The sequence below is a fragment of the Anser cygnoides genome, chromosome 2, assembly GCF_040182565.1.
Source record: "Anser cygnoides isolate HZ-2024a breed goose chromosome 2, Taihu_goose_T2T_genome, whole genome shotgun sequence".
Taxonomy (NCBI): Eukaryota; Metazoa; Chordata; class Aves; order Anseriformes; family Anatidae; genus Anser; species Anser cygnoides.
Genome location: NC_089874.1, coordinates 14,631,276 through 14,653,424, shown reverse-complemented (window position 1 = coordinate 14,653,424; position 22,149 = coordinate 14,631,276). Strand labels below are relative to the sequence as shown.

At 39.3% G+C, this 22,149-nt stretch overlaps 1 protein-coding gene across 3 annotated transcripts in view; it reads left to right on the top strand.

Moving 5' to 3' along the window:
• Positions 1–22,149, top strand: part of CCNY (cyclin Y) — a 126,838-nt gene that overhangs the window by 12,003 nt on the left and 92,686 nt on the right. The window contains exon 1 of one of the 3 annotated variants that reach the window (XM_048076574.2): positions 7,654–7,869. The exons of the other annotated variants lie outside the window; for them this stretch is intronic. The gene's annotated coding sequence lies outside the window, so the exon portion shown is untranslated. Of the gene's footprint in view, positions 1–7,653; positions 7,870–22,149 lie in introns of those variants that run through there. 3 annotated transcript variants of the gene reach the window in all.

Genomic DNA, 22,149 nt, shown 5'->3' with positions numbered 1-22,149 from the left:
TCAGGAGAATTTGCTGACCTGCCTGGTCCAATGCCAGCTCTAACGTGGGGATTTTAATCCTGTTTTTCACCTAGGCAAAGTAGTTTTGATGCAGGTATACCAGTTGCTAAAGGTAACCTATTAAATAAGAAAATATACGTGTGTGTGTGTGTATCTCCTGATATAACTCTTTGGCAGGGGGCGTGGAGCAGTATGTAACTAACCCTGTGAAGCTTCAGTTCAGCAGTGCACGTAAGCTGTATACTGAAGCCCATTGCTTATATCTGTAAGGCTGTTATAGCACCTGAGCTGGCTCTTATCATGCAGTTAAGTCCTGGGATAAGTTATTTGCTAAACAGGGCCTGTGTGTGAATAATGCTTGTTAAAATAATTGAGAGCATGAAGCTTGCTGCTGCAAGATGCTTAGCGTTCACTTGTCTGCTCGGCAGAGCACTTGTTGAGAGAGGATATTGCATCTGATTTATAAATAGCCCGATTAACTTCCTCCTGCTTGCTGTGGTTCTCTTTCCTTAAGTATCTCTGGTACTTTTTTATGATATCTGTTGGAAAATAGCAGAGAAAGTGTATGCTGATGCCTTCTAGAGAGGTGGCAATACATAGCTGGAATCTGAAAAATACTTTGAGCCACGAGCCTGTTTGATCTCTGGAAAAATCTCTACAGCATCTTTCAAGTAAAAGCCTGCCAATATTGACTTGGTGTTTGGAGAGAAACCTAAGGCCTGGTTCGGGAAAGCAGTTTTGTGTCATTTAGCAAATAGCGTAACCTCTGCTTATCTTACTGTCTGGGTCTCTGTCTTTGTTCACCCACTATATTTTCATTGGATCCTGATCTTTTGTCTTTGTTTCTCCCTTTGCGGCAGGGATTATTGTTTTGCAACAAGTATGCTTTCTTATCCTAGCAGGATGAGGTTGTTACCCAGGACTGGGTCATGATAACTTTTTTTTTTGCTCCCGTAATAATAAATAAACTTGTGTTTAAGTGTATTTTCTGAATGGATCTGAAAACAGATGGGAGGGATAAGTCTGTGTTTCTTCATGATAATGTATAGCACTTAGCCTCAGGCACGTGCCTATGTATCTTAAATATCTAACACATTGGTAGTTAGCATTAATTATTTCCATCAGCTTCATTCTTTTAATTAAAAGAAATCATTATCATCTCCATGGTGGTATATTGACCTAGTGAACAGTGGAGAATCAGAAATGAATCAGAAATGATGAACAACATTCCTTACGTATTTATGCCTCTGCTTGTTAGTCTAGTGGTAAGGGGTGACTCCTTGTGTTTTCAAGCTCAGACAGCAGCGAGGAGATGTCTTCAGCTCTCTGTTTACCAGAAAGATGGAAGTAAACAAAAAGGATTGATGAGATTTAGAAAGAAAGCTGAAGGAGATTTGGATATTAAGTAAGCTGGCAAATACTGTGCCTGAATCTTGGGAACAGGATTTGTTTTTAAGCTAATATGTGTTCTCTCCCACTTAATGGATTTTTTTAATTCCCCAATTATAAAAGATTTTTATTTTTTTAGAAACAGTGTCTTGATGCTACAAGCTAGCATTAAAATTAACAGTCGGCATCTATCAAGCAAAGCAATCTCCATGTCAACAAGTAGTGTTTGGAAGACAATTAGAAGCACTTGAAACACATTAGAAGATGTATGGTGAGTGGGTAGGGAAATGCTGTTTTATTCATTTGTACTACAGACTCTAGGTGAAATTTCAGTAACCCTAATTCTTTGCTTACCCTTCTCTCAGATTTGAAACTCACTTAGGGTCACATACTCATCTGTTTTAAGTGAGCTTAAAGGAACTCAGTGGAACTACATCTAGGCAAATCTGTTTGATTTCCAAGCTGATGGATGGACACAGCTCTTGAAATCAAATCCAAGGTTTGAGACTTCCTTCAGCTTGCCTCAGGTTTGAGGACTGAGCATTTTTCTGCCATGTAGAATTAATTTAGTTCTTGTAGTAAAATTGGCGCAATACATTTTATTTGTGGGAGTTTAATTTACATGTATGTATATATAAAAACCCCACAACAAAAAAGCTTTCTGTAAAGAAAATCAGGGATTCTGTGTAAGTGTAGAAACAATTAGGACATTGAGTTTCCTGCCAGGAACGGGTAACTGAAATAGAGCTGGTAACAACTCAAAGACTTATTCTGCTAATTTCTTCATGCCTCCTTATGCTGTACAATTGGTCTCCTTGACTTCTGTTTTTATTTCTCAAAAAAAAAAAAAGGTGAAAAATACCTTGCCAAGAATGCCTGCACCTAGAAACTAGGTGTCTTTTTCAGTTTTTTCGTCCTTAGTCCAAGGGTGATGTAGAAGTTTTTGATTTTCACCACTCATGGCTGGACTTGCAAGGTGGAGAGCGCGTTGTATCCTCGTTAGGGTGGTTGCTTGGGCCGTAAGTAAGACAAGATCAGCAGCTTTGCTCTTCTGCTGAACGTGAATTTAGCATTAAATGATCTGTTAGACTTGCTTCTCTCTTTCAGAGGGATGTTCAGCCGTGTCTCTACTTAGAGCTTAATTTGTAGTTGCTTTGATAGTAGTTTCAACCCTGAGCTATGGAAATCCTTTCTCATCTTTTTGAGCTCCTTGTGGGTTTTATCAAAGGGTGGAATTTTTCTTTCTCAAATATTTTCTCTGTGAAAGTATATTTAGAAAGTAGCTTACCAACTGCTCCTCTGCCTCCCTCTCTTCTTGCAGACTCGGGGTCTGCTACTTGCCTACGTTATTTACTGCATAGCATTTGCTGTGTATATACTGTGCTAAAATATTCACGATGTAAGGCTGACTTTCAGAAAGGCAAACCACTTGATTACCCTGTAAAGTTAAAAAATAATTACAAAATAAGACTTATTAAAATATATATATATATATTTTTTTTTAACTGAGTCTTACCTTTTTCCAACTAGTGCCTTACATACTTGCCTTAAAGTGTTGCATTAGACTGTAGCAGAGAATTTGAGAAATCCCACAGTTGGTCAAACCAAATGTCTTTGACAGCAGCAGCTGCTCAAGGAATGTGTACAGAAACATCTGTAGCGTGCTGTGTTAGATAAAGAGCCTTACAGGATTGGAGAATACCTGGAAACATTTAAAAGACATGGAGACGTAATACAATTGTGTTTGGATGTGGAATTATTTTTAAAGAAAAGATAGCCTTAGCCTTAAAAAAAAATAAAAAAGAATGGACGTTGCTTGTTTATAAACCTCTGTATTAGATTTGTATTGCTTCTGATACAGGGAAGTAAGTTCATCCATGGGATTGTTTTGGAGCGCGCTCCTGTATTTCTGAGGCGTATGTGAGAGTCCTACAGAAATATGCAGGTCTGTGAGCAGCAGACATGCTTAGATATTTGACACTTTAATTTTTGTGGGCTTAGGCTATGTTGATGGTCTAAGAGAACACTGAGGAGTTTTCAGTGTCAAGTAGAATGTTGAAAAATACGTGTATTTTTTTTTCTTTGCTTAATATTTTTCTTAGCTAAAAAACTCAATTCTAAAAAGCAATCCTTGCGTACCAAGAAGTTTCACAAGGACACACAAATGAAGTTGTAGTTTCAATGTGAAATATGATTTTAGTGCTTCTGCAGTAAAATTCTATGCCCTTACAGACTGAAGTGTGCTTTGGGCCTTAAAAGAGCATGGGGTCAACTTATCCAGAGTCAGCTACGGAAATGGCTTTCCAAAAACAAGTTTTTAGTTTACTTCAGCACTCACTGCCTCATAATTTCTGAAGGAGAAAGGTCAGCCTGATGGTCTCAGTAGTTTTTTGGTTTTTGTTTTTGTTTTTGGCATAGCATGCTGGAGGGTGAATTGGGTATTACATGGCATGTAAATACTGTTTGGGGGGAATGCAGGAATGCAGTATGCGCTTTACGTTCTCTCTTATTAGAGCAGGTTTCTTTAACTAATAATGTGCAAAGCAGAAAAAAAGAATGGAAACATGAACTTCTGTTAATAGATTATTTCTGCTGCTCTGCATATTGGAGAGCGTTGTTTGCACACTGAAAAGAAAACCGGGTTAATATAGGGAAATGCTTGCTACAGGATAAAAGGAAGTATTTTCTTCTAGAAAAGGTGTCTTCTGCACTTGATTATTTAGGCAGCTTTAGTAATTACAAAAAACACACACTAGAAAGGTAAGGAAAATTCAGAGGTTAAGCTGAAGTTAACCATGTGGCTAGTCCACATCTCAAAGTGGGTGGGCATATCAAATCTGACGGTGCCTTAAAGCAATGTATTGGGGGGTGAGGGGTGGAAATCTACCCTCACCCCAGCCCCTGCTGCACGTACTCACAGGACATTCGATGTGGAGGCAGGAGTGCAATCGGAGGCCGCAGCCAAGTGTTCATACATTTGTGGCGTTAGTGTTTCAGTTCCATTTCATTTCAAATGAATAGAAGAACCTTTTCAAAGATAGCATTTCAAGAAAGATTAGGCTTCCAAATACTGAGCTGAGCATAATCAGCAGGTGACATTCGAGACCATAATTTTTATGTATTTTAGCTAAAGCCTGTCCATAGCACTGATTAAGAAAATGCTTCTACTCTCCCCTCTTATCCCAGCAATACTGAGTAAGCTTAGAAAAGAAAAGATTTAATTTCTGTAGAAGTCTGTTTCGTATCTTGATTTGAAGTCTAATGCAGAACACGACAGATGAAACCTACAAAGCGATACCCTGTCACTATTTTTGAAGCTGCCCCTGATCCAGCCCAAATTCTGAGCTTTGAAATCATCTCTGTTTTTAATACGGTTTTATCATAGTTTTAAAGACCTCCCCAGTCATTCCTAGAACCACAGTAAGGTCTCTACGTTGCTTAATGCTACTTTACAAAGCGTGGATATGAAATTAAATAGAAAGTGTTACAGTGATGATTCTCTCGTTTCTCTCTGATTGCTGCTACCCACTGCTGCCCACTTCCTGCGACTTCATGGAGACCCTGTATGACCCGTTCTGCTCGGTTCCTGAAAGTAAAAGCCACACACGTGTGTTACGAACAACCCTTCGGGGGTCTGCAGCTTCTCGTGTCTGCAGATAAGAGAAAAAGAGCTGCCAGGTACCTCCAGTGCAAGCGTCCAGTGGCATGAAATACCGTCCACCAAAGCGGGTTTTAGCACAGTGGCTTCTGCCCGGCGTTGTTCTCGCTCTATCTGACATTCATTACGTGTGTTCCGCAGCGGTAGCTGGGTTGGGGGCAACGTACAACATCCATACTGTGTTTCTGCTCAGAGGTGGCTGTATTTAATTGGTGGATGAACAGTCAGAGTCCACTAACAGCTTTAATCTTGCTATTTTTTTTTACTGGAATTGCTCAGTGATGGGCACTGAAGGTCTAGCTAGGCAGGTGAAAAGGCTGCAGAACGGAGGCCTTTAGGTTCAACAAGTGCAAGTCCTTCTTTTGGCATTTACCATCTCAGTTGTTCTTCCTCTAAGGAGTGGAAGAATATTGCTCTCATTAAAGAAGAATACTTGCAAGGAAGTGTTAATATTGTTAATTTCGGTTTGTGTTTGTTCTTTCAGCCCCATCTGCTAACCAAGATATATAACCATTTTCTCTAGGAGGCTGCTCTTCTGTCATTTTGATAAAATTAAGTTAGGCCTCAGCCTGTTAGTAAGTAATTCCAGTTTTATCTGTGTTGCCATTGGAATACTCTTTATGCATTCATGACTAATTTTCATGCTTAAAAGCACATTTTCTGTTATTTATGAGCATTGCTTATTTTTGTTTCAGTTGGACTTCCTTACCTTTTGCTGAGTGCTGCATAGAAATCCCTGCAGACTGCTGAAAACTTGTCTGCTTTCTAGATGACTGTTCTTGTTTTCCCTTGCTCTGAATAGTTAAATATTCTGGTTTGGAAATGAATAAATTTTCAGAAGCTTCTTGTTAAAATTGAAACCCTACCAATTTACTTCCAACATTTTCCATTTCAAGTGTTTTTTTAGAGTCCTCTTGACTATTTCTGCTATTCTCGTCTCTGTTGCTATGTGAAAAAATTTATTTCTGCACAGGGCAAATTCACTGTTTGCTGATAAGCTCAGGTGTGGTGTAATATGCTCATTCTTAACCTGTATTAATTTGAGCGATCTTAATAACAATGACAGACCTCTCATATACCTATACACCTATACACAGTGTTAGATCAGGGTATTACGCTTACATTACAACCATGTTCTTAGATTAGGGTTGTAAACTCTCCCATTTAAAATCTCCAGGATTTTAATAAGCCTGGTTTGGGAGTTCTGGTTGTTTATACGCTGCAGAACATTGAGAACTGTAGGATACGAGAAAAACAGAGCCAAGTGGTACAGAAGCCAAAAATACTGTCAGGGTGATTCTAAGCAACTATAGGGTCTCTTCCCCTCTCTTCCCCTCCCTCTCTGTTTGTGTATTACCTGTAGCTTATTAAATGTTTTACAGAGAAAATTAAGGTGGATTAATATTTCTAGAATAGACACATCACCTTGAAATGTAAGTGTGCTAGAAATTGAGATGAACAGTGCATTATATTAAGAAAATGTTTTGAACTAATAAATACTTTTTTAATTTTAATTTTGATTAAAGAAGAGTTTATGTCAGTGTTTGACTAATCATGTAAATTAACTTTGTTACGAGTGTGAATTGGTTATTTTCACTCATAATCTGGAGAAGATTAGTTACCTGAAATTAAAAATGATTGAAGTAGTTTCCTTATATTACCACTTTTGCATGGGGAATTCTGTCTGTACAGTTAGGAAAGGCCATGTATGTGTGTGCCATTTATAACGAGTTAAATTAGCGTTAAGGGGGTCTCGTTTTTCAAATAGTTTTCTAATTCTTTTCCATTGTGCTTTGCAGTTCTCAAAGTAGACATCCACAAAGAGAGGAATCAAAATCTCCCTGTAGGGAATGCGGCTCGTTGTATCAGTGGTAACAGCACCAGCCTGTTTTATTCTCATAAGTCAGAGAGGACTCGCTGCCGTAAGAGACAGGCTTATTATCCTGTTGAAGTACCTTGCTGGGATGGCACTGGGAAATTAAAATACAAGAAATCAGTCTCTAAAACCTGTGTTGTAGTATTTAAATGTGCAAAAGATTGGACTCAACAGTTATGTTCCTATCTCCTTTAAAGAAAGAAAATGATTCGTTAGTCTTCAAGCATGTAATTGCCTTTTATTTGCAGGGATTTTCGGATAGGTTATTTTTAGTGAAACATTTATCAAAATCACATCTGTATAACTTAGCATTTAAGTGTTTAAAGTGTTAGAAAATGGATTATTTTTTTTAGGTTTGTATCGATCAACACTGTTGTTGGAAGGTATTTTTGCCCTTAACAAAGAAACAGAGTTTCTCTTTTTAAGGAGCTTTACCTCTGCCTTAATGCAGAGATTGTTCATTTCGTAGCAAAACCGAAGCCAGAAGAGAAATGCAAGTGTGCTGAGAAAAGAAAAGCTGCAGGGTTAACTCTGGTCTCTGTGGGCACATCGATCCTTTTGAAGAAGTATCTTTGTGTGTTTTGTCTAGCTCTAAGCTTTGCTTCTGTTCTGGAGAAACTTTACTTTGGAGTAATGAAGTTCTTTAACAGATCATTTTCCTTTACCAAATCAATTATTTACAGACTTTTAAAGATTCTATGATTTTGAAAGACCCAAGCCCTGATGCTAATTCCAGATAAACTGGTGACACCTGTGCTCATTTATCTCAACACTGTAATCCCTTTCAAAGGCTTGAATTTTCCTGGTTAATCTGCAGGATCACGTCACAGTGTCTCCTTTCAAAGCCACTTCTGTGTGCTCTGAAGTTGGTTGCTGATACCATCTGAGGCCATGCCAGGCTGGAGCCTGATGAGTTTTTATCTCTGTCTGCCATAATGTGCCTATGGTAGGCAAACTTTCTGGTGTAATTATTTTAGTTTTGTATTCTAACAATACTGTGCCAGACAGTTTTTTTTTTTTCTCTGTGTAACCAATACAAATAACCAGTAAGTAACCAATACAAAGCTATAACTTCACAACAATGTTTCTTGTGCAGTTGATACGAAGGTGGACTTCAGAAATGTGTGAAAAACTTTGAGTTCTATAATATTTGTGACGTTTCTAGGCTGTTTTCTGAGCAGTGATACCACAGGACATAAAATGTACAGCATGCTTCATTTTTGCCTTTGGAGAGTGCTAGCAGACGAGTGCTGGGTACTTGCTCCCACAGTTTTAAGAGGCCAGTGGGACAGTGGACTTGGAGTCTGTCGCTCCAGGGGGAACTCCCAGCCCCAGACCTGGTAGGGTAGAAATAAGGCAAATTTGCATCCTCCCTATGTATGTTGCTCTTGCTTTTTGGGGTTGGATATAAGGCTCTTTCAGACCCTAGAAATAACAGCGATCAGGGTGGGCCATAGGATCTTGACAAAATGGAAAGGGGGCTCTGGCGTGCCTTGGGAGAGAAATTGGATAGGCTTTTCTTTGCTGCTGAAAGCTCCTTTACGTTTATCTATGAAGCCACTGTTATTGCTGCAGGGAAAGAACGATTGTTTTTTCTCCCTCTTTGCCACTATGAATGTTGAGTTACTGCGTCTTCACTTTGGGGAGTTTACTCAGCTGGGAGCAAACTTGAAGTAGAGGCACTGTGAAGGTCCACCTTCAGGGTTCCCCATATCGGAGCCTTTATCAGAAGGGAACTAACTATACAGCTTCTAAAGTTCACATAAAACAAAAACAAATCCCAAGCCAGTTATATCTTTTGGGTAAGGTGAATGGATAACTAGTAGAGGGTGTGTTTTATGTTCTAAAGCAACACTCTTGTCAATAGAGTGTGAATGAATAATTTCTAGCTGATACTTAGGTTTCAGATAGAGAGGAATTGAAATGTCCATCATGGGGGCAAAAATAGATAGTGTCCGTTAAAAATATATGGGCAACAATGATAACAGGTGTTAAGAATTCGTAAAGCACTGTATTCAATTTGCTTGTTTGTATGTTTCTGGTTTGTTATTGTAGTTTGTTTTGGGAGTTGTAAAAACAACCAAGGATCCTGAAACCATAGAATGGAAGTAACCTGTTTGAGTGAGCAGCAGCATGTCACTGTCTTAAAAGATCTGTTTCACATTTAGTCATCTATGTTCTCTTCTGTTTGTTAGAGAGAAATATTTGAGGACTTTTTTTCAGAGCTATATAACACCTGCAATCTGTATTTACTGACAACAATGCTTAAAGACACACAGTAAACTGAATTTGCAGTTCCTCTTATCTCCAGTCTGACTTGCAGACTTCACGTGTTTCATGCCAGAACTTGTTTAATTCTGAGACGCTCCAGGAGTTAGGGCCCCGTTAATCCTTCCATTTCAACATCAGTGACGTTTGTAATGGTTTGACTGATCATGTATATACGATGGCATGTTGTGTGCTGGGAGGGCTGAAAGCTGCCACCAGAGAATTGACTGAGAAGGAGTCTTTTGAAGTAATTCTTGCTACAGCTGAGGCTGCTGCGAAATGGATTGGATTTTAGCTGGTATAAATGGAGATGTTGGAGGTCTGTAATGGTCTCAGTCTTGGCTTTGCACAAGTGAGCACAGGCAACCACTATAAATAAGTGGTTAGAAAGAGCTATCTGAATCGTAGATGGCTTGTGCAAGAGAAGAAAGACAAGAGTAATGCATTGTCTCACCTGTAGTAATGAATTTAATGGTGCTGTTTCTTAATCTTCCTAAAACTTTTCCTCTGGTTTGAGGGTTTTATCTTGCCTTTTTTTTTTTTTTTTTTGGTCATTGGTTTGTGTAGGTCAGGGCTGCCTAAGGTTACACCAGGCCTAATAGTACCATGCGTGTCTACCTGTGGTTTGCCTCTGGCTGCCCTCTTCAGAGGACCTCACAAAGTCCCTGACAGCTCTCAGCCAGTTTGAATACGTCGTGGTAAAGGCCATGTCACGTGGAGGAGTTGTGTGTGCCCTTGAGTTCCTCAGATACGGTGTTCCTATATATAGGAACATTGTGCTGCACCTGTGTAGAGAAGTAGGAAATACTCTATGTGGTATGTGTACTACAGAGCTCACTTTCAAATTGTTGTTACGTACCTGATGCCTAAAGTCAAGTTTTGTTGCTCTAATGTACGTATTTACTCATTTTGCTGTACTCAGAATTAAATACACTTCATGTTCTCTGAACTGATTTGGCTCGCAGGAGTGTTTTCTGCTTTTTTGTGTTTGAAAGGTCATCGAAGTAAAAAACCTCGCCCTCGATTCTGTTGCCATTGCAGTGAAATGTTTGGATTGTGAATCACATGCGTGCTGTCACCTTTGAGTTGCAGTTCCTCTGCCCCAGTCATTCTGCCTTCCGAAAACAGGAGTGCTGCATCATCAGATGTCAGGAGGCATCCACTGGAGCTCTCTGCGTGGCCTAATCTCTAAGTTTGGCAAGAATCTTGTAAGAATGAGCAATTTGAAGCAAGGATCAATTTCCCAGGGGCTAGTAACGCTGCGAGGAAAGTGCCTGAATTCCAGCCTCTTTATAGTTGTTGAATTTCTACCAGTTTATATAACCGTGGAAGATCTACTTAAAATTATTTTCTGGTTGTGTAAATGTTTATCTTCTTTCTGTAAATCCATTTTTTACGAAATGACTTTGGATACATTTCTCCCTTCTGTCCCCTGCTCCAACAAATCAACCCTCTCCCAAACTGAGTGCATTTTAACTTTATTTTTGATATCAGCTTTTGTAAGAAATAATACTTTTTCAATGCTACAGTGACAGTACCATTACATTTTAACTTCCTGGTCATGCTTCTCTTGGCTGAGTGCTTTGTGACAGGAACGAAAACCTTTGTCTTCGTGCCTGGCTGATCAAGCGTGCTTACCCAAAGTGAACTGGTAGCCTGAGCAAGCCCTGCTCCCTTTCTTAGGGATGTACTGAGTGCTGATGCAAACCTTGGAGACTTGTGTTACAGGGCAGCTTGTGGTAACCTCATAAGGATATATTGGGTGCCCAGGGGCATGTTGTATGCACTTGGAAGGCTGTAAATACTTTCCCCTGTAAAGAGGCAATATATCTTGGAAGTGGGAAGACATTTGCCAACAGGAGGTGTTTGTCTGGAGAGCTTTACTGTTCCAGCATGTTTGTTCAAATGTGTGACCTTCTTGCATGCAAATGGTCACCCTTCCTGGTGTTTGCTCTTCCCTGTGCTGAAATTTGTTTTCCTTTTGAACTGAAACGAAGCCAACTGTTGATTTGGCTGTCTGTCTTGTAGCTACAAGTTCTTTTTTAGTTTGCCCTCTCCTCTGGTTTTAGTGTATAATTTCAGCGCTATTGTGATGTTGGAGGAAATAAAAAATAAAACATTAGTTGTTAGTTTGTCGGTATGAACACAGCTTGAATTTCTGCATCTGAAACTCCCATTCCTCCTTGGCCTTCTCTTTTGTCCTTTGGTTCTGTAGTTACTTTCGTCATTAACAATGGATTGACAGCTTTGTCCTCTCTCAGGTGAGATAGCAACCGGGTTGGTAACCCAATGAGGCCTACAGGTGGAAGCCAGAACCTCGCATGTGGTGATTTTGTTTCGTTCCTTTATGACCGTTGTTCTTTCTGGTAGAGTTGACAGAAATTAGTCAGATTGCAGCCTCGCAGCCAGACCTGTTTATCAGGGATGTAACGCTTGTGGTGAGAGCAAGAGGTGGGGGAGGCGAGCGGAGGGTCGTGGATGGAGAGGGAAGAGGAGGACATTTTGTGCAGGGGAGAGGCAAGGCTGGAGAGGGCGTTGAGCTATTAGACCAGCCCAGCAAAACCCAGTGCTTTGGTCTGGGGACTAAAGTGAAGTCCCCAGAGGGACTTTTTTGGGGGGTGGAATGAGTGGTCGCTAACCAGGGGGCTGTGCTGGAAATGGTGGGGAAGAGAGCAGAGTGGAGATAGGAGAAAAGCACATGGGTCATTAACTCCCTTATCCTGTTGGCATCTGTTGTCCTCCTCCTTGCAGTACACAGAGCAGGAAACAGTACATGTTGTGTAACTTTTATTTGTGTTTTTTTTTTTTTTCATCTTGTCTTCTAGATGTGCACTAAGTGTTTTCTTTAGGGATGCTGAGTAAAATATCCAGCTAGAGCTCTGAGGAGCAGGAGCACCGTGATGGGTGGCTAGGTTTCCTGATCTCTTATTCTTCTTGTGTCTATGGAGGTTTCCAAACCTGGAACTTCTATGGTGATGAGTTTTAATATAAAATGAAGGAGATGGGAGGGAAGATAAAGATCTCTGGGTCTCTTAGCTGATCTTGTCACCAGATTGCAGCAGACTTTAGCAATCTGCAGAATTCTTGTGTTAAACTTCAGTCTCTTAAAGGGCTGGCTGTCGCGGCGAGGCCGTCCCTGTGAACCGAGCAGAGCAGTACCACTGGAAGTGTTTGGGCAAGTTCATCTGTGAGGCAGTAAAGAGGCAGAAAAGTTAAGCTGAAGCTTGTCACATGTTCACTTACAGTTTTTGTTGTTGTTGCTGTTCTGCAGTGGAACTGGTAGAGAAAAGCATATGATATTTTATACCACAGTGTGTATTTGAGTCTGGCTGTGGTGAAGGAAAAGATCAGTAAGGCACTCGCACCGTGCTGGAATGCACTGCAGAACAATTTCAGGATAGGTTCGTAAACTGCAGAAGTATCAGTTTCTGTTACCGTTCCCTGATGCGTGGTTTTCAGATGACTGTTACGGTGTACCTTACTTCAAGTCTGCCTCGTTTCCTGTGTAAAGCTGAAGTCTCTGAAAGAGCCTTGTATGCTTGAAGCATTTATTGGTTCCCAGTGAGCAGTTACGGCTTCTCAAGCCTGTTTTCACTTTCTATGTTGCACTGCATTTTAACAGTTCTGAACGTGAGACACAAAGGTTTAGTGGGCCAGAGTTTGACAGTTTACTATTAAATATAGCAATATGAACAGCTTAGTTTTCAAATGGCTTTCTTAAAGCATACAAACATCTCAACCAGGCTCTGGGCTATTTTTTTTTTCCTTTGCATAACTTGATTACATTTACGAAAGTTTGTCATTTACTAAAGTTTGTCTTAAACTACTGCGAAGTTTTTATTAAACTTTGCTGGAAAGTATGAAAACAGTTTATCAGAAAAATGCATTTATCATGTTTCTGGCATACATTAGCAAGGTGATGCGGAAGGTGTTGTTATTCAGTAACGTGTATGGCCTTTTACTAACTATTAGGATCATAACTTACTAACTTAAAACTGCATTTGCTATTTCTCCTCCACAGGATGAGGTAAAAACCGTAACAGCGTGTATCTGGGAAATGCTTGAGTTCCCTATTTCTTTGTAGAGCTTAGAGCTTAGGCTCTAGATGCTCAGGCTTTTAATTTGTGATAGTTACTCTGAATTACACTTCTTTGTGGTTGTATATCCTCTCAGCAAAAGCTGATAGATAGACAGGTAGCGTCTTGTGTAGCGTTGGTTCTGTCCATTCTTCTTTCATCAATGTTGAGCAAAACTGTTCAAAATTGAGTAGTAAATTGATAATTAAAAAACTGAAAAGCCTGTTTTTCTGTTATGTGTATTTTTCAAAAAATTAGGCACAAGAACAATGAGTTCAGATCATTGTAAAATCTTTCCTCGGAAGGTATTTTGTAGGATTGTGTGTAATCCCTGTTTGGAAAATAATGTTTCCTGTAAACCCCTACAAATGTGCATGTCCACTGCCCCATCTTGAGTAGGAAAACTGAACAAACCCGAAGTCTTGTTTTTGTTGTTGTGCTCTCTGGATTTGAATTGAAACTATTAAGAGAAAGACAAATCATAGTAACTACAATCACAGAGACAATTTACAAGTATTCACAGCTTCTTGCAGTCATTTTCCTTTTGACAGAGGCTTTGGTATTTACTCTTAATTCCTGCTGCTTTACCATATGCAGTTGACTGGAATGGCATTAATTATGATGCTAGATAATAAACATTTTGAAGACAATGATGTGATTATTCCCTGCTCCTTAAAGTATTGCAAACTGAGATCTTCTCTATAACTATTAGGCATGCCATACAGTTGTTGGTGCTTTGTTTTTTTTTCCCTACCACCAGTCTTGTTCAGAGAAACCCAATATTCTTCTCGTGCGTCCTAGCAGGAAGTCAGCTGCCTCACATTAAATGAAATGATTTTTAGTGATCTTTTGAGGGACTTGGGCTGAGACCACCATGCTTACTCTTTGAGACTTCAAAGTAGAATCTCAGAAGTGAAATAGCATTCAACCCACACAGCTCCCACCATATGGATCAATAATATTGGGCTTCTTGGTTATTGAGTTAATCCAGAGAAGCTAGTTCCAATTATTTTTTCTCTTTCAAATGTCTGACCACCGTGTTTCTGTACTCAGGATTGTAAAGCGAGTGCTAGTGTGCTTTCCCATCACGGATTGTTCTTCACATTGAAGTTGCATTTCTAACATGTACTTCCATACACCTCGAATTTCAGGTTAGTAACTCGTAGGGGCATAATGTGGGCAGATGTGTTTTGGTGACCTCTTACTTTTTCCTCCTCAGCAGCAAACATAATGGGTGTAGAATGTTTGTGTCCGATGAAAAATAGAAAACTTGTTCATGTTTTAAAATTGCCCACATGGTAACTGTATAAAATGAATGGCTAAATTCAAGTTTTTTTTTTTTTTTGTAACAATCGTTTCTCTTCTCCTGTTCTCATTCTTTTTCCATGAGTTCCTGTTGTCAGACTCTGCATCTGGTTTCATTGTCACTTCTGCTCGTGTACAAGAGAGGCTAGTTTGGAATCTTGTCATATAGATTGAGATCCATGCTTTCAATTTAATTAATCTTTTATTTCCAAGAAATTAATATTTTAAATTATTCTTTTAAATCAAATAAATTAGTCTTTTAAATAAAAGGCGCCCTGTTATTAAAGGAGTGCTGAGCATATATTATTTCTGTGCAAGTTGTATATGACCAGCAGGCCAAACCTCTCTGATTTAGGGTTCTGATCTTAGGATAGTATTTAACTTCGAAGCAGCTCATTATGTTTATGCTTCAATGATACAGAACGGCACATACTTTTTGTCCTGATTTTTTTTGGATATATAGATGACTTAAAAGCATAACTTCTGTAGTATTTACAGTTGTATCTGTGATGAGGCTTTGAATTGTTTCCCATATTTTTAGCTGGATTAGATGATGAATCCCTTGATGGTTGGTAGAACCTGTTTAAATATTCATGTGCAGCAGGAGTTGTCTTGGCAAACTTCTTGCATGTAAAGCTCTGAAGGCTGAGTCAGGGAAGCACAGACCTGCTTCTGCCGAGTGGGACCAGGGTGTCCCGGTCGGTTTTTGGTGTGCTGTTCCTTTACGTCAGGTGTCTGGTAAAGTCTTTGGTAAATGGTCTGCCCTCAGAATTGCAACATAAATAACTCCATTAAGACAAAGGGAGGAATAGAATTACAGCATCTTCCGTCTATTCACAGTGACATCATTTGGCTGTTACAGTTCTTTCTCAATGTATAGTCAGCTAGCAAATTTTCCTAATGCCTTCTGCAGCCTGGGAATTTTATCTCCTGTCCTTTCTCATGGTAGATTAATGGAAGTGGGCTTTCCAAGAGCTGTGAAACAGATGTCAAAAATGCAGCTAAGAACAGTGACAAACGCTGCCTTCTGTGTCTGTGTTATCGTTGGATCTCAGCATGGTTTCAAACCAGGATGAAAGAAATCATGTCGATATAACAATTCCTTTTCCTTGTGGTGGGTGCTAATCATAAGTGTTGCCTTTAGAATGTTTTTGGTACCTTCAGAAAAAAAGTCTGAAAGAAGCAGCAGAAAGAAGCTGTTAGGGATGCATAGCTGCAGAGCACTGGGGAGTCTCTTGCCTTACAAACACCCAAGTGCATGGTACCACATAAGAAAACAAAATGTTTCCTGTGGTTCCCCAGCCTTCCTTTCTTCTTTTCTCCTGAAATGAAAAAACAAATGAGAAACTATATTAAAGAAAGGAGTTCTAAATTGACTTGAATTTTTAATGTTTGTTAGGACCTGTCATATACGAAAAAAAAAAACCACAAAGATAGAGCTCACATCTTAAGGTATTTAGTAGTCTGAGAGTGTGCAATTTGGAAAACATGGTAAGTAAAAATAAAATAAAAATACTGCAAGTTTGCCTCACTGTTTAAGGATATTTTTTCCTTATTTCTTCTTCAGTCTAGTCTGTTCTTTACAAACTATCCTTAGGCTAATGTTTTCAAGCTTGGGAAGAGGAAAATAAATACCACCATACAAAAACCGTGAAAGAAAAACAGCCTTAAAAAGTGCTCACAAGTGTGTTTTGTTGGAAATAGCCTGAATTCATAGCGTGTCCTGATTTGGGGAACATTTGCTCAAATGATACAGTTTCATTTGCACAAATGATCTACAGGCTGGGTCATGTAAAGGTAGATTTATTCTCAAAGTGAATATTTAGCATCTTGTTTCTCTTTAGGTATTACACGGGTGAGTTGTTACACTGAAGTAGATCTAAGTAGGGGATACCTCCAGTTGTTCACTCACATTATAACTATTATGTTCCAGGTAATAACAGATGTGCTATAACACCATTTTTCACCATGACTGTTCCCATTTCCATGTTTTTCTTTATTTTTAATTAAGATGCAAGATTTTATGAGCCTGTACGGTTTGAGTGAAGTTTTTGCCATTGGCATCAGTGTGAGCAGGCAGAGGCTTTCAAGTGGTGTTATCTCTGGGGATTAGTTTGATGTTAAGTTACCATGGAAAAAAAATTGCTGCAGAATTTACCGCCCATCCTTTACTGAAACTGAACCGTGCTGCTAACAGGTTTCCAAAGTTTTTGAGAGAGCCTGCAGGCAAACGGTGGATTATTAAACAGGTTGTTACGTGTGTCGTAGGAGTCAGTAGCTATTGTCTTGTATTGACCCTGTGGGATCTGCCTTTTTTCTCCAAATAAACCAAAACATTAGTTTGTATTTATAGTATAAAGGATTGTTTATGTTAATTATTGAAATCTTTATTTTTTTTTTTAAAGCTAAACTTCTGCCTTAAGAAATAGGATTTTGAACCCATGTAGCAAAGTAAAATATGTCAGTGGCAGGTGCATGGGAAGGAACTTACTCAAAGTGTCTACAGACTGTCTTGCTGTTTTATTTTTAAATTCCTGAAGCCTGGATATAGTACCCACCCCGGCTTAGTTTTTGCTATCAGGGATTTGACATAAAGATGACTCGCTGCAGTCATTTCGTGATTCACTGTTGCTGTGCAAATGGCTCAGGTATTTTGAGGTGCTTTTTCTTCAGGCGTCCCATGCCACATGGCAAGTTCTGATGTTTTAAATCACTGTAGGAAATCCATCAGTCTCCCCGTGTATACTTCTCCGAGGTACAGTTACAATTACTTATAGAAGACTGCATTTAAGTTCACATTATTTGATAGAAGAAGATTTTGGCGAAAACACCATATTCTGCTGAGTTCAGGACAAGAATCTTGCCCATGTGAAATGTTTTATTTTGTTACTATGCAAGACCCAGCATGTATCCTTATATATTCCCTTTTTTTTCTTTATTGTAGCAAAATACAACTGAAGTGTTTACCTTTAAAATAGATTAAGACATTCAACCTTAATTTGATCACTTAGAAGAATCACCACATCAGTAGATAAATTTGCTTTTAAAGGTTAATTGTTCTCACGGTTAAATGTAAGTTTTATCTAAATGTACTTATCACTGCTTTCAGCTATTAGATTTTATTACGGCTTTAATAATACATTATATTACATCTTGTGTACACACATGCTTCTGCAGTTTCCACTTCCTTTTTTTTTTTTCCTTAAGAATTCGGTGCTCATCAAAACAATGCTGTCAGTAGGTCTTGGGCGCTGTGCTTTCTTGCTTCCCAGCTCTGACTGGTAAATCTAATCATTGCCAGAGTGGTAAATGATATTTTTATTTCCCAGCCTTTTATTCCATTTAGTAATTGACCAGTTTCAGACGCAATCACTGACCTCCCCCATCTCGCCCGTTATTGAACCACTGTCTTTCCCCGCTCCTCCAGAAGGAGCTGGCCTTTTCTCCCCTGGTTGCGTGCTCTTCTGAGGGGAGTAGAGGGGAGGTGGTCCTCTAGCCTCTGGTGCCTGATGTAGTCATAGCACGGCTTGCCTGTACTACAGTTTGTGACAGCCTGCACTTCATATTGATGAATTATGTCTATTAGGCGTGTCGTAAAACAACAAACTCCGTGAGAGCATTGGCAGTAAGCAGCCAGTCCAATTTACTACTTTCTGGTTCTGAAAGTAAAGAGATCTGAAGATGTTTTTTTTTTTTTCCAGAAGAATGCTTGTAAGTGGCCACGGAGGGATCCTGAAGAGACGCTGAAGCTTCCCCAGGCGACATGGGGCCGGAGCAGCAGGGAGCAGTGTGTACGCTGGCTGAGGCCTGGCAGGGCTGGCAAGGCCTGGCACAGCGAGAGCTTGGCCCTTTGGCACCAGCATGCCGTTTGTAGGGCTGAGGACGCCTGTCTGCCAGGAAGCCCTCGTCTCAGGCCACGCCTGAGGAGCTCTGGGCAGCGTAATTGTGGGAAGCAGCTCTTGGGCAGTGATGTCTGGGGGTGCAGGCCGGAAGCAAAGAGCTGTGCCTCTTTCTGCCACTGGAATTTGTTGGCTCGGTTCAAGCGGTGAACACCAACATTTCCAATGACTCGGGGAGGCACGCTGCCAGAGATAAAACGGGGTCAGTCAAGAGTGCATAAAGCCATCCACAGTCTTTCCTGTTGCTCCATTTTCAGCAGCAGGCAGGGTATTCAGACACGTAAGGATGCTAAGTGCATTTCATCTGCTGCTCTGTGTACACCAGTGCTTTGCCGTCCTGAGAGAGGAGTACAGCGGCAGCGGACCCTTCCTCCTGTGTTGTGCATTCACACGGTTGGGAAGAAAGCCAGGCATCGGAGCTGTTTTCTGGCAAATCGCCCAGCAGGGAAGTTTGGCATTTTAGCAGTGTTTTCTGCCTGGTTTTGGAGAGAGGTTTTATTTTTAACTGCCCTTCTGATCAGGTAGAAATTATTGTACAATTAAGTGCAGCAATATTGAGATTAAACAGCTAAAAAACCCAAAGGAATTAAAAAAAAAAAAAAAAAAGGAAGGCCCATATTCAATGCTAATTCAGTCTTTTTTATTGTTTATTTTTTAATTTTTTTCTCGTTACTTGAGATGCTTTCTTGTGCATCTCAAGGTGAAAAAGCTCCTTGCGTTTTCTAACCCTCTACAACCTTCTGTTAAGCTTTGAAAGAGCTTTGGGATTAATTAGTTTTCTTCAAGAAAAAAAACAAGCTATGCTTATTACACCGGGCTTGAATTTTGCACTTAGGTTTCATTTTAATAAGGTGACTGAGGTGTGGGATGAAAACATCTCTGACATCTGTCCCAGCTATATGTTTCCTGAAACTATAGCTTTTTCAGGGCTAAGCTCTAGATCAAGGCAATATGCAAGATACATTGGCTACATTAGCTATACCTTTTTGCATTTGAAAAAGAATTTAAACTAAAGCTACATTTTTCTTTAAATGTAGATCATGATACATAAATAAATGCACTGTTCTGTGATTCTGTGACATCTCCAATACAGCACTAATTGGTGACCCCTGATGACCCTGCTTTTTAACATACACATTAATTGCGAATGGTGGTTGGTAATCTGTGGTTTCTGTTACTTCTTGCAAACTTCACTTGAACTGGGATGTGCTTTCTTACGGTTTCACAATGCAGATGAGAAGGGTAAGGAGCGCTAACCCTCGTGTGCTGCAGATTTCTGTCCTGCTTTGCTGTGGTTACCTGGGACCAAGGAAGTACCTGATTTTTGGAAGAAATGCTTGTCTCTGCGTCTCAAAATGTTAGACCCTAATAAATAATGTTCTAGTAGCAGTTGTATTCATGGTAAAGATGGGTAAAATGAACGGTGATCCCTGAGAAGGACAAAAGCTATGATAGATTCCATTAATGATCTGAACAAATCCTTTAAAATGTTCTCAGGAATTAAAAAACAAAACAAAAGCAACAAAAAAACCCTTACGTGGAGAATACTTGACATAAGGAATGGCTGACAGCCTCTGATGGTTGAAACTTGTTTAAAAGGATGACAGATCAAATGGCTTTTGTAGGATTATTGCTTGCTAATTGTCTACCGTGCACATTTTTGATTATATATGGTACACAGCCAAATATTAGTTTGTTGTTTTTGTTTTTCAAGAACCACTAGTAAAGAGGGTTTTTCTCGCAAGCTTGCGTTTGAGTCATTGGAATGCTTATCTGCCTTGTGAGATGCTTGTCATAATTTTAAATCATAATTAGTGAAATTGTTTTTAAAGCGTACACTCTCTTTCCAGTGTCTTCTCTCACACTTACCTACACGTTCTCCAACTTAAATAGTGTTAGGAGCTGCCCTCAAGATGTTTTTGAGTACAGTGTAGGAGGAAATTAACTCCTGCAAATTACTACCTAATTATATGCCTTTAATGGTACAGGAATTATTGTGGGACATGATTTCAAAGTCCTGGAGGACAATATTATAGTTGTTGCTTTTTTTTTCTTTCCCCCTACTCTTTGATTGGTCCTATAAAATGCAAATGAGGTCATCTTTTTGGCTTGCTTGTTTGTTTGGTGTGTGTGTCCCCGGTTTGTTCTTATCTGACATTAAGTATTTCTTTTTTATTCAGGGAAGAAGTCTGCTTCCATAACACAGATACACATCAAAGCAGCATTCTTTTTGGAAGTGTGCTTACTGAGTTCTTGATTCAGGGTAGACTTTTTTTTTTCTGTTGTTGGATTTTTAAAAATAAAATATTTGACAGTGTAAATATATAATGCATTTTTAGTTTGCAAGGTTGATAAATCTGCCACTCTGACTCTTGTTGAATAATTGACTTTCTCAGTAAGTGTATCTTTTTTATTTAGTTTATATGGTAGAAATACTTGCACAGTAAGATTCTTTCTAACATGATTAAACTTGCGAAAATAAATCCAACGGCATATTGCATGCATTCTCTATTACATGGGAAAATGTTTCTTACAGTTTCTCCCCTACTATCACAACCTGCTTTTATTATTGTAATTTATCAATTTCTGTAATGCAGTTTCATGACTCAAATTGTTATGGAATTACACTCTGTGTCAGTAGGGATCTCTTCACTTCAATCACTGCCAACTACTGCAAGCCTTTGCCCTGGTTAAAAATACAAGTCTTTGCCTGCACACCAGTAGTGAAGCAGCTAAAAGATGTGCTTGAATATGCCACAGACTTCTAAGGTTGATTGACAGGATTTAGCCCAATGCTAAATCTTGTTCTGTCTATGTCTAGTAACATTTAAAATTATATTATAATCCTCATTGGAGACCATCTAGATGGAAGCTTGCTTTTGAACATGAACTATGTGAGCTTGTGCACCACAAAATGTGACCAGGTGAACAACGTATTACTTGCTGATTTTAGTCCTGAGACATAAGCATTTATTTCTCTAGCAAGTGCCATGCTTCCTGCTTCTTCAGCCCTGGATTATATGAGCTCCTAATGTGTACAGCAAGAATGTGTTTGCTTTTGTGTCTTGTATCTGTAGAAACTATTTGCCAACACCAAAATACGGGCTTGTGGTTGAATTGATTTCTTTTAGTGCAGGTCCCACTTAGCATGTTGTGTTTCCTGGTGCATCGGGGTTGGTGCTATTTATAGTTAGTGACTGAACAGAGATACAGAGATTACAGTGAGTGGAAATCTTTCTGATGTGATAGTACACGACAGTGTTGATATATACATCCTGTCATGGTGTCCTTTCTGCTCTGTGAAAAAGCCATAGATAGCCTTTTATAGCTGCTTTGAATTGGACCTTGACTTCTGCCGATCTAGTCTCAATCTGTGAATATTGCATTATGTTTGTTTTAGGCCTTCAAGAATATTAAGTCACCCATGGATGCCTGATACGGAGTTTTTGTCTATTTTAGCTAGATTACACAGAATGTTGAATAAGTCTTCATTATAAAGAAGTTGTTTTTCTTATAAAAAAAATTGAATTCTGGAGAAGAATTAGCCTGAGGCAACCAAATGCACATAGAACAGGATTATTCTTTAAAACATTTAACATTCTTTAAATTTCTGTGTGCCTTAAACCAGAGTTTTAAATTGTCTTTAAAACCGATACGGTTCAGAATAAAGTGCAGGTA